Genomic DNA, 14166 nt, shown 5'->3' with positions numbered 1-14166 from the left:
GGGGGTAGGTTTGTAACATCCCAATTTTCAATTTGGATGTTATACATAGATCATCATATGCATTTCATATTTATTTTGCATTTTGGTTGTGATCCTAGAAATCTTAAGCAACTCAAGCACCCAAGAAGAGAGTTGGAGGTTTCACAAAAAAATTTGTATTCGAATTTTATTCAAATTTGAAAAGAGGATCAATTTGATTTTAATATTTTTCTCTCCAATTATTTTCAATAATAAAAATAAATGAGATAAGATAATATGACTTCTTCAACAGAAAAGAAATATTGGAGAAGAAATTATTATTATTTATTTGAATTTTATTTGCTATTTTATTTGAATTAGAGAACACTTGCATTTTTTGAAAATTGCATTTTAGTCCAGAAAAAGGTTCATCTTGTCCTAAATATTAGGTTTGGGCGGTAAAAATTGTTTCTGGAATTTTCATAATTTTTTCTTATTTTTTATTATGATTTTTCTCGGCAGCGAAAATTATTTTAAAAAATGTTCCGGGCGAATTGGGCCGAAGCCCAGCAGGCCACCGCCTCCCTCGCGCACGTCGCCGTCCCCGTACCAGACTCTTCAGGAGTCTGAGCCGCCGCCGTCGTCCGACTTATATACCGCCGCCGTCGCCCCCACCTCTTCCCCAAGCCGCCCCGCCACCGCAGCTCGCAATCACCGCCGCCACCGTCGAGCCGCGCCGCCGCCTCCTGAGCCGCCCCTGCTGCTGTCGTGTGCAGCCGCAGCCGCCGCACGCCACCGCTCGCGTCGTCCGCCATCGTTTTTCTTCGGCTAAATGGTATAAACCATTTGGTCTTATTCCGGTTTATTTTTTTATATTGGTTTTGGTTGGATCGGTTTTTAGTTTTAGATTTTGTTTATTTAGTAAGCGTTCACTGGTTAGTTCGTTTTCACGAATGGTTTTCGTTAGATTAGTTCGGTTAACGAACGTTCGCGCAGTAGTTTTTTTGCTTTTAGTTTTTTTTTGGCCAGGGACCTATCCACGAATAAGTTTTATCGTGATTTAGCCCCTGATCTTAAAACTAACGTAACTTTTTGCTCGTTTGTCCAAATTAGATGAAACCAACGCCTAAATCTTCGCTATGATCTCTTCTTTCCAGTTAACAAAATTTAGCATGATTTTGACACTTTAAAATTTGAGTTTAGTTCAAATTAATAAATGATCTTGTTTCGTTTGTTTCTCGAGTTTCGTTTTCCATTTGACTTGTTTCTTTTTGCAAATCATAGCTAATCACATGTACCTACTGTTAAGATCTAATCCACATGGAAATAATGCTATTAGGTTCTGTTTTATATTTAGTTTAGAAGTTTGCTTGTTTCGTGTTTGATTTGGATCTTTTCTCGTTTTCTTGTTGTTTCGTTTGAGTGATTGCTTATGTATGCTACTGTTTGTCTATGCTAGATTACCCGAATTGCGAAGCTTGTTACTCCGAATCTCTAGAGTTTGGAGATCGTCAGCAAGGCAAGTTACACTTTGATCATACTCTTCTATACCCAGTTTTTACTATGCATTAGTATTGCCCCTCAAATATTTGCATGAGTAGGATTGGGAACATGTGGTTTGGTTGTAGTATTATGAGGAAGGAACCTAATACCTTTTGATCACCCCGGGAATATACGATATGCTTTATTAATGTTTAGCCATGCTCGTAGACTGGGATTGGATCATGATTCACATGGAAGTTATGAGAGTTGTTAATCTTGGATAACATTAAGGTGGCAACTTTAATACACATCTGGGTGGATTGGTTGGGACACCTGGGGAACCCAGTGTTGTCCATTAAGGGAAATCCCGGGGTACCCGTTTGATTTTTCCTCGGTTCACCACCCAGGCTCAAAGGGATCATATGATATTTCATGCCTAGAAACTTCCATGTGCAGCCATAAACCATTATGGGCTCTGGCATAGTTGAGTAAGTTGTATGAGCTCTCGAAGAGGTGGACTAGTAGATGTAGAAGGAAAGTAGGTGTACCGGTCTGCCCAGAGTAGAGAGTCAATGCTTTAGAAAGACTATGTCTCGATCTTCCGATCATGGATGCGGTCGAGTCTTGTGGGGAAAGTGTGCAACCTATGCAGAGTGCATAAACTAATCATGGTTAGCCGTGTCCCCGGTTATGGACATCTTGAGTATATGGAATTGGATATTATTGTTGATCTCATCACTCTTTAATTAATTGAATTGGGTTAATGATGATACTTGCTTAATTGGGATTTTGAGTTGGCGGAACCTTCTCAAATATTGGAACAACTTGGGAGTAGTTAAATAAATTTATTCCTCTATTGTAGGGAAAAACTAGCTTTATGCAAAATCATAAACTTAGAGCCTCCATCTGCCAAATATTGCATGTAGATATAGTTCTTGCATTCATTGCTTTACAGTGTAACTCTGCCAGCATATTCAAAGTGCTGACCTACACGGCTGCAACGTCTCATGTTGCAAACTACTCAGACAATGAATAAGGTGCGATAGGTCATTGTCTTGCACTCAGCTATGCCGTTGGAGTTAATGGACTCATTTACCTTCAAAGCTTCTGCAGTTATTTAGTTTAGATGGCCTTCAACCATGATATTTTTGTGTAATCATACTCTTTATGTGGACTCAATGTAATGTGTGTGATTGAACTCTGTTATAATTCCTCGAGTACCGTGTGTGTCAGCATTACCGATCCAGGGATGGCACTTAAGCACAGAGACTTCAGTCCATTGGGATTGTGGTCGCTACATTATAGGTTAGTCCCAAAATAATATAAAATAGCATATTAATGCATATAAAACATCCAAAACAAATAATATAATAGCATGGAACAAAAAAAAATTATATATATGTTTGATACTTATCAAACATCCCCAAACTTAATTCATCCTCGTCCTCGAGTAGGTAAATGATAAAAACAATTTTTTTGATGTGGAATGCTACCTAACATATTTAACCATGTAATCTTCTTTATTGTGGCATGAATGTTCAGATTTGTAAGATTCAATGTATAATATTGACATAAAAACAATAATACTTCAAGCATACAGTACTAGGAAAAGGGCTATAGATGATATGGACACTAATGACGCACCAGACATGTGGTGCGCCACTACTATATACTAATGGCGCACCATGTGTTGGTTCGCCATTAGTGTCCAAATACTAATGGCACACCACATCTATGGTGCGCCATTAGTAACAATATTTTTTTTATTTTTTTTTTCAAAACTAGTAATGGCGCACCAGGGGATAGTGCGCCATTACTAGTTAAACTAGTAATGGCGCACCACATCCACGGTGTGCCACTAGTATTTTTTTCAATTTTTTTTCAATTTTTTTTTCAAAACTAGTAATGGCCCATCAGGGGATAGTGCGCCATTACTAGTTAAACTAGTAATGGCGCACCACATCCACGGTGCGCCACTAGTAATTTTTTTTCAAATTATTTTTTATTTTATTTTTCAAAACTAGTAATGGCGCACCGTGTGTGTGGTGCGCCATTACTAGTTGAACTAGTAATGGCGCACCACTCCCACGGTGCGCCATTACTAACTTGGCCCAATAATTCCACCGAATGCACCCCCCCCCCAAGTGGACCACCTTTTCAGTTTTAAAAAAATAAAAGAAAATGATGGAAATGTCAAAAAAATAAAATAAAATAAGTTTCCCATGTGATATGTGGTCTAGTTGTTGGGAAAATTTACAAATATGAATTTTGACTTTATTTGCAAAATCTCTCTAGAATTTGTAAAATGGGCATAACTTTTGCATACGAACTCGGATTAAAAAGTTTTTTATATGAAAAATCATCTACTTGAAAAGTTACATCCAAATTTAACGGGGGGATCCCGGTTAAACATTTTCAAAATCCTCAAAAACGTGACAGAAAAAAAGTTACGAGGCTTTCAAGATCTAGAGGCAAAAAAATTAAAAAATTTGAAACTTACTAGTGGCGCACCATTTGCTAGGTGCGCCACTAGTAACAGAAAAAAAATTGGTTTCGAATTTTTTTTTGGATTTTTTTTTCAAAAAATGATACGTAATATGACCGGGAAGTTTGAAATATTTTTCAAAATTTCATTATACTGATGAACATGAACAAAGTCCTAGACATCAACAAGGTTTAATAGGATTGATATGATAGATATATCAACAAGTGCCTGTTAAGTGAGGTGATGCTGGGGTTGGATCGAACTGCGAAGTTAAGCATGCTTGGGCTGGAGTAGTGTGAGGATGGGTGACCTTCTGAGAAGTTTGACCACTTAGTGTGATTTGACTTGAGATTAAGCATATTGACCCGAGATTAAGCCATAGTGACCCGAGATTAAGAAAAAAACGAAAAAAATTGGAAAAAAAATGAATTTTTTTTGAAAAAATATTTGAAAAAATTTGTTACTAATGGCGCACTTCTATGTGGTGCGCCATTACTAAGTCAGATAGTAATGGCGCACCGTGGGCTATACTAATGGCGCACTGCCTGGTGCGCCATTAGTATCTGGTATACTAATGGCGCACCTGTGGAGCGCCATTAGTAAAAAATTCTAACGGCGTGGTGCTAGTGGCGCACCTGTAGTGCGCCAATAGTAGGCAAAACAGGTGCGCCACTAGCAGGCCTTTTCCTAGTAGTGATACTAACAAGGCAATTATGTCTTCTCAAAATAACATGGCCAAATAAAGCTTATCCCTGCAAAACCATATAGTCTGGCTATGCTCCATCTTCATCACACAAAATAGTCATATCATGCACAACCCCGATGACAAGCTAAGAAATTGTTCCATACTTTTGATGTTCTCAAACTTTTAGAACTTTCACACAATACATGAGCGTGAGCCATGGACATAGCACTATAGGTGGTATAGAATATGATGGTTGTGGAGAAGACAAAAAGCAGGAGATAGTCTCACATCAACTAATCGTATCAACGGTCTATGGAGATGCCCATCAATAGATAAGTGAGTAGTGATTGCCATGCAACAAATGCAGTAGAGCTATAAGTTTATGAAAGCTCAAAAAGAAACTAAGTGGGTGTGCATCCAACTCGCTTGCTCACGAAGACCTAGGGCAATTTGAGGAAGCCCATCATTGGAATATACAAGCCAAGTTCTATAATGAAAAATTCCCACTAGTATATGAAAGTGACATCATAGGAGGCTCTCTATCATGAAGATCATGGTTCTACTTTGAAGCACAAGTGTGGAAAAAGGTTAGTAACATTGCCCCTTCTCTCTTTTTCTCTCATTTTTTATTTGGGCCTTTCACATTTTTTGGCCTCCTGTTTTTCGTCTGGAGTCCTCATCCTGACTTATGGGGGAATCATAGTCTCCATCATCCTTTCCTCACATGGGACAATGCTCTAATAATGAAGATCACCACACTTTTGTTTACTTGCAACTCAAGAATTACAACTCGATACTTAGAACAAAATATGACTCTATATGAATGCCTCCGGCGGTGTATCGGGATGTGCAATGAATCAACAGTGACATGTATGAAAGAATTATGAAAGGTGGCTTTGCCACAAATACGATGTCAACTACATGATCAAGCAAAGCAATATGACAATGATGATGCGTGTCACAATAAAATGGAACGGTGGAAAGTTGCATGGAAATATATCTCGGAATGGCTATGGAAATGCCATAATAGGTAGGTATGGTATCTATTTTGAGGAAGGTATATGGTGGGTGTATGGTAATGGAGAAAGTTGCATGGTACTAGAGAGGCTAGCAATGGTGGAAGGGTGAGAGTGCGTATAATCCATGGACTCAACATTAGTCATAAAGAACTCACATACTTATTGCAAAAATCTATTAGTCCTCGAAACAAAGTACTATGCGCATGCTCATAGGGGGATAGATTGGTAGGAAAATACCATCGCTCGTCCCTGACCGCCACTCATAAGGAAGACAATCAATAAATAAATCATGCTCTGACTTCATCACATAACGGTTCACCATACATGCATTCTGCGGGACTCACAAACCTCAACACAAGTATTTATCAAATTCAAAATTACTCACTAGCATGACTCTAATATCACCATCTTCATATCTCAAAACAATCATAAGGAATCAAACTTCTCATAGTATTCAATGCACTTTATATGAAAGTTTTTATTATATCCCTCTTGGATGCCTATCATATTAGGACTAAATTTATAACCAAAGAAAATTACCATGCTGTTTAAAGACCCTCAAAATAATATAAATAAATCATGAGAGTTCATCAATTTCTATAAAATAAAGCCACCACCGTGCTCTAAAAAGATATAAGTGAAGCACTAGAGCAAAATTGCCTAGCTCAAAAGATATAAGTGAAGCACATAGAGTATTCTAATAAATCACGATTCATGCGTGTCCCACTCCAAAGGTGTGCAGAGAAAGGATGATTGTGGCAAATTAAAAAGCAAAGACTCCAATCATACAAGACACTCCAAGCAAAACACATATCTTGTGGTGAATAAAAATATAGCCTCAAGTAAAGTTACCGATAGATGAAGAGGAAAGAGGGAATGCCTTCCGAGGCATCCCCAAGCTTAGGCTCTTGATTCTCCTTTAATATTACCTTGGGGTGCCTTGGTAATCCCCAAGATTAGGCTCTTGCCACCTATTATTCCATAGTCCATCAAATCCTTACCCAAAACTTGAAAACTTCACAACACAAAACTCAACAGAAAATCTCATAAGCTCCGTTAGTACAAGAAAATAAATCACCACTTTTGGTAGTGTTCTTAACTCATTATTTATTTATATTGGTGTAATATCTACTATATTACAACTTTTCCATGGTTCATACCCCTCAATACTACCCATAGATTCATCAAAATAAGCAAACAACACATAGAAAACATAATCTGTCAAAAACAGAACAGTTTGTAGCAATCTATAATCTCGAATACTTATGTAACTCCAACAACTCAGAAAAAATAGGGAAACCTTGGAAATATGTGTACCAATCCAGTGCAAAAAGGACCAGATCAAAAGCAGGCTTCTGTGAATTATGAGAATTATTTTCCTGGGCACAAAAGTTTCTGTTTCTTAGCAAGATTAAAACAACTATCACCGTACGCTATCCCAAAGGTCTTACTTGGCACAAACACTAATTAAAACACAAAACCACATATAACCAGAGGCTAGATGAATTATTTATTGCAAACAAGAACAAAAACCAAAGAACAAAAATAAAATTGGGTTGCCTCCCAACAAGCGCTATTGTTTAACGCCCTTAGTTAGGCATAAAACACGAATAGATCTAGGTATTGTCATCTTTGGTATGCAATCCATAATTGGCTCTCATAATGGATTCATATGTCAAATAATTTTCTATCTAGGAAAGTTTTCCATGCCCTTCCTTAACGTAAATTGAAATCTAATGTTTCCTTCTTTCATATCAATAATTGCACCAATCGTTCTAAGGAAAGGCCTACCAAGAATAATATGACATGTAGGATTGCAATCTATATCAAGAACAATTAAACCTACAGGCACATGATTCCTATTTGCAACAATAAGAACATCATTAATCCTTCCCATAAGTTTCTTAATAGTGGAACCTGCAAGATGTAAATTTAAAGAACAATCATCAAATTCACGGAAACCTAACACATCACATAAAGTTTTTGGAATTGTGGAAATGCTAGCACCCAAATCACACAAAGCATGGCACTCATAATCTTTAATATTAATCTTAATAGTAGGTTCCCACTCATCATAAAGTTTTCTAGGGATAGAAACTTCCAATTCAAGCTTTCTTCAAAAGATTGTATCATAGCATCAACGATATGTTTAGTAAAAGCTTTGTTTTGATTATAAGCATGAGGAGAATTTAACATGGATTGCAACAAGGAAATACAAGCTATTAAAGAACAATTATCAAAATTAATTCCTTCAAACCCAAAAGAGTGTTTTCATTGCTACTTAAAGTTTTGACCTCTCAAATCCCACTTTTATCAATTTTTGTATCAAGATATAAAAACTCTGAATTATTGGGACGCCTTTTACCTAAAGTTGACTCATCTCGATGCCCATCTTTATCAAGATTTATTTTAGAAAACAAAGATTCAATAGGAGTCACATCAATCACTTTAAGATCTTCATTATTATTTAAAGATTCTAGATTAGCGGCCATTTTATTTACTAAGGTAGATTGTTTATCGGAAATTTGGCTGACTAAATTTTCGAGATGAGCAAACTGAGATTTCAAACCGTAAAATTCCTTAGACATATCATCGAGCTCTTTATTCATGTATTCCATAAAACTTTTCTGCTCCTTAAGCTCCTTTCTAAAGAAATTATTATGCTCAAATTGAAAGACATGAAACTCCTAACATTATTTTCAATTTCTTCCAACATCCTAAAGTGAGGATCAACATTCTTTGGTTGAGCCATAAAGGCAAGAAAACACACCAACACACGGGCACAGAAAAACAAGCGGAGAAGACGAACGGAAGAGGGGCGAAGAAAATGCAAATCTTTTCGAAAATCATTTTAGAAGTGGGGGAGAGGCAAATGAGAGGCGAATGGTGAATAATTTAATGCAAGAGATGAGAGTTTATGATGGGTACTTGGTATGTCTAGACTTGGCGTAGATCTCCTCGGCAACGGCGCTAGAAATTCTTCCTACTACTTCTTGAGCTTGCATTTTTTTCCCTTGAAGAGGAAACGGTGATGCAGCAAAGTAGAGATAAGTATTTCCCTTACTTTGAGAACCAAGGTATCAATCCAGCAGGAGAAAATGCACAAATTACCGAATACCTGCACAAACAATCAAACAACTTGTACCCAATGCGATAAATGGGTTGTCAATCCCTTCACGGTTACTTGCAAAAGTGAGATCTGATAGAGATAGATAAACGATAAAGTAAATATTTTTGGTATTTTTGGTTTATAGATCAGAAAGTAAAAGATTGCCAAGTAGTAGATAGGAAACTTATATGATGGAAAATAGACCCAGGGGCCATAGGTTTCACAAGAGGCTTCTCTCAAGATAGCAAATAATATGGTGGGTGAACAAATTACTGCCGAGCAATTGATAGAAAAGCGCAAAGTTATGACGATATCTAAGGCAATGATCATGAACATAGGCATCATGTCCGTGTCAGGTAGACCAAAACGATTCTGCATCTACAACTATTACTCCACACATCGACCGACTCCTACCTGCATCTAGAGTATTAAGTTCATGAAGAACAGAGTAACACATTAAGTAAGATGACATGATGTAGAGGAATTAACTCAACACTACTGCAGGATGCTGCTAACGCGACACTACGATCAGAGACCCTTCGATGAAACTGTGTGCGATGCAATAATCGCAAACGATGGTGTAAAATAAACGTCAAAAAAGGTGCAAAACGTTTGTGATGGCGGGCACATCAAACACGGTTCATATTTTAGTTGCGTGTGCAATGCTGAGCATACGATTCATCCATATGAACTGTTTGCGATTAGACAGAACAACAAAAAACTGCAGCCATATCAATGTGTGTGCGATATATGGCATACAGTTCACTCCGATGAACTGTTTGTGATGATCGAGGTGAACACAAATGATTCAGCGTAACAAGATGCGTTTGATACCCGGCAAACAGGTCGATAATCAGAATTTTTTGCAATCATTATAGACATCCCATACGGTCTTTTTTTGTGAATTGTGTGCTCATCAGGGCACGTAGTTTTAACAAACCAACCTATGGGCGATAATGTAGATGATCTCTGTCGAACACTTATTACTAACCGTCTGCGATGAGATTGACAGGATAAACAGAGATAACAAATTAATATGAGCAAATGGAAACAGAGATCTGTACAGTCTGCTTAATTTAGTCCTTCTTCTCTTGTTGTTGTTGTTGGATGGCCCAGCGACATCGTCTTGGCGAGGACGCTTCTTGCCGCTGACGGTTGGCTTTCATTGCCGCTGCCGTCGTCATCGTCGTTGCTGTCATCATCCTCCTCCTCCTTGTTCGACCATTCCTCATCATCATCATCGTCGTCCTCTTCTCCATCCTCCGATGGCTCCTCATCCATCTGGTTGTCATCTGACAACTCCGGAGGCGGTGTCCCTCCGGATATAATCAAGGTCTAGGCTCGATGCCAGACTCGTGGAAGACGAGCGGGATGATTCTTATGTTGACCTATCATCGGGCGCCAGACTGCTAGCCGAACTGTCGTCCTTGCTATCGCTCAACATGGCTGTAGAGTATGTGCCAGTGTGTAGTGCGGCCTGCTGGGGATGGCGAAGATGGTGGACGCTTAAGCGGGTATGCAGAGAAGAGGAAATGCCAATTGAAGCAGTGGTTGATGTATTATTTAATCGCTGATATAATCAACCGCAATTATTTGTACCAAGTCGCTCCAAATTCCCGGTGTTGCGCAAGACTCCTATTGGCTGGTTTATTTTTTTAGGAAAAAAAGAAGGAATGAGTTTTGGGATTATGCACCGGTACCGGTACGAATGGAGTAGGACAATTGGCAAGCAATACATTGAGATATTCTTATTGATAAAGCCAGTAATAACCAAACTACAAAGGAAAAGAAAAAAAGACAAAGGCAAATATCTGCATGAATCTTCGCGTAACATCAATGGCATAGGACCTAGATGTGCATTACTTAGAGCACATCTAGATGTGCTTTAGCAATACTGTTAAACAAAACACCTAATAGTCATTGCAAACAGCGCATAGAACATGGCTAATGCGACAACCAGAACTACATATGCTAGTTCCTTCTTGTCTCTTGCTTTCATCTGTTGCCTGTGATTGATTCTTTCTTGCTTCATTGTACTGATTATACATTCCAGATCAGCCAGTTTCTTCTTCAGCTTTATGTTATCTTCTGCGAGCTTGGTGATAACACTCCGAGCCCTGCCATTCCATTCTTCATCCAACCAGTTAACAAAGGCACAAGCCTCATATCCATGCCAATGTTAAATAGTATTCAGGATGAGCGGTGGCATTAATTGAAGTAAAATGATGAACTTAGCACTAACCTCTAAGGGGCAACTGAGAAACCGCCTGCCAATGTCGAATCCCTCTGTGCATACACGTCGAGGGGGAGTGTGCCCGTGCACACAACTCAGCTTTTGGTACTTCTCAGTGGCGCAAAACTCGGAGTCGAACTCGTGTTGCGGGAGTCTGGAGTCATGCTTTGGATCCGGCGGCAGATTGCTTTCCTGGGGGAATGTGGGTGTTATTCAGGACAGATTCAGCAAGGAGCTATACTATGGACATGCTAAAAAATATCGGGATAGATTCGAACCTGACAGGACGATTCGGATCCATAGTACACATGCCTTCTGATGACCTTAGGCAAGTGCTCGGCGGCGACCGCCATCATGGCAGCGATACGAGCAGGAGCAGCCGCACCGAAACCATCAGTACCACTCGCCCGCATTCCCCCGATGTCAGAGCCACGGGAGGGAATTTGGAGGCTATGTTGGGATTTGGGGGGAAAGGGAAAACTGTGGGGATAAGCTAACAGTCGGGAACTACTTATGGCACTATATTTTGTATACGGCACACTGTTTATACATGTCGTTTGTGTTAGGTATTACAACGTCACACGCAATTTCTGCACCAAACCATGTGAGAAGACAACATAGGTTAGACACGGTTGCCGTTACATAACCATATGTTATGTACTACTCTATCCATATAATTGAGTTACAGTGATACCGTGTAAACAGCCGCTCTGTGGATATCCGTACAAAAACAATCACTCTGCATATAGAGATGGCGGCGGAGGCCTAGGCAGCGGCTACCGGAGAAGAGGTCAATCCTCGGTCAGTGGGCGTTGGCGGAGTCATAGGAGGTCAATCCTCAGTCTGCGACGGGAGATAGGAGGAGCTCAACCATCGAGGTCGCGGCCGCGGCGTGATTCGAGCACATCCATCGCGGTCGATGGCGGGATAGGGGAGGTCGAACTTCAGGCGGCAGCCGCATTAAGATTTGCTCCTCGACACTGCTGTTTCAGTGTGCCGCCGCATCGCGCTTCTCTGTCTGCTGGGTGGAGGTCGTCACGCGGCTAAGAATTAAGGTATTCTTTTCGTGAGTGGCTTAATTAAGGTATTCAATTCCTAAGGGTAGTGTTGTACTAGTACTCTATGTGTAAATTGACTAGCCATTAATTTTTGTCATTGCACGTCCGGATAACAACATGTGGAGCGCCTTCAGTAATTATGAAAATAAAACCTTGTGATTTATGCACACATCTTTGGGCAGAAGTTAATCCATGTATTAATGTTGTTGTTTTGTTTTTAGTTACCGTTCGTGTACTGCAGATGGAACTATCTCGATGGATGAAGAAATGGAAAATCGTAGATTTTATCAGTGGTGTGACAGAGTTCATGAATTTGGCTGAAAGTACAAAGAGGAGAATTGGTGATGCGGATTACATCCTATGTCCATGTACTGATTGCGCCAATACAGAGTCACATGAAGTTGCAGATGTCCAGTTGCACTTAGTCTCTAGGGGATTCATGGATGGATATACACGTTGGACTAGACACGGTGAAGAGGAGGTCATGGATGAAGATACCAAGGGCAGCGAGATGCCAAACCCCGATCAGTGTCACATGGATGTTGAATCTAACATCAGGGCAGAGGCGTGAAGCTATCAATGGAACACCGGAAAGCCGAAACGCCCACTGGAAAACCAAGACGTCAATGCAGATGATGACGATCTTGATATGCCAGATTTTGCTGCTATGATTGCAGATTTCGAGGGCCCAAAAAAGGATATGATTGGGTACAAGGATCTGCCAACCATTGATGCGGACTCCAAGAAAGAATTGTATCCAGATTGCAAAAAGAAATATTCCAAGTTGAGTGCCACCCTGGCGCTTCTCAGATTTAAAGCAGCAAACGGTCTATCAAACAAGGGATTCACAGAGATGTTAGGTCTTTTCAAAGAAATTCTTCTAGAAGATAATGTGCTCCCCAGAAGCAGGAATGATGCAAAGAAATTTTTTTCCCATTGGAACTTGAACTACAGGAGATACACACTTGTGTGAATGATTGTATATTGTACCGTCGTGGGTACAAAGATTTGCGTGCATGTCCCACATGCAAGCATGCATGATACAAGCGCAAGAGAGTAAAGGACAAGTACAAATTGCATGAGAAGATCAAGACAGGAATCCTGTTCAAGGTTGTTTGGTACTTGCCTTTAATTCCAAGGTTGAGGCATTTGTTTGAAAACCCTAGAGAGGCAAAGAGGTTGCGGTGGCATCATGATGAGCGAATTGTGGATAAGTTTATGAGGCGCCCGAAAGATGGGGCTCAGTGGGAGTTAATCGACAACAAGTATGTAGAGTTTGCCAAGGATCCTAGAAGTATAAGGCTCGGGGAGTGTACTTACGAGATGAATCCTTTTGGCGATATGAGCACCAAACACAGCACATGGCTGGAGCTTCTGTGCGTATATAATCTAGCTCCTTGGTTGTGAATGAAGAAAAAATACATTATGATGTCAATGATAATCCAAGGCCCAAAGCAACCTAGAAATGACATTGATATTTACTTTCAACTACTGGTAGAAGAACTGCTGACAGTGTGGATAGATGTGCGTGCTCTAAAATGTTATGATGCTTACAGAAACGATATTTTCAATCTACATGCAATGCTGGTGCATACCATTCAAGATATGTTGGCATTAGGCAACACATCGGGGCAGAAAAGAAAGGGAGATGTAGGGTGTGTCACGTGCATGGATAAGACAGCTAGCAGAAGACTTCCTAACTCGCACAAAATTGTGTAATTGCGTCATCATAGGTTCTTACGGAAAACCCACCCATATCAAAAGATAAAAGCTGAATTTGATGGTATAACTGAGGCAGGTGTGGGCCCAAGACCCTATGAAGGGGAGGTGATCCACAACATGGCTAAAAAATTAATGTTGTCCTTGGCAAGAACCACCCTTTAACGGTGAAACAAACACCCAAGGGTCAAGTGTTTAAGAAGAAATCGGTGTTCTGGAAATTACCTTACTGGGAGATTCTACATGTACATCACTGCATCGATGTCATGCACGTAGAGAAGAACGTATGTGAAAGCATCCTTGGTACTCTGCTCAAGATTAAAGGTAAAAGGAAGGATGGTGACGGTTCATGGCTCGATATGCTTGCTGATCAATCAAAACGCAAGAGTGAAGCAGAAGATGGTGAGAAATTCATCAA

Source organism: Triticum dicoccoides, chromosome 1B (genome assembly GCF_002162155.2).
Source record: "Triticum dicoccoides isolate Atlit2015 ecotype Zavitan chromosome 1B, WEW_v2.0, whole genome shotgun sequence".
In the NCBI taxonomy this organism is placed as follows: domain Eukaryota; kingdom Viridiplantae; phylum Streptophyta; class Magnoliopsida; order Poales; family Poaceae; genus Triticum; species Triticum dicoccoides.
This window is presented reverse-complemented; position numbering follows the sequence as displayed.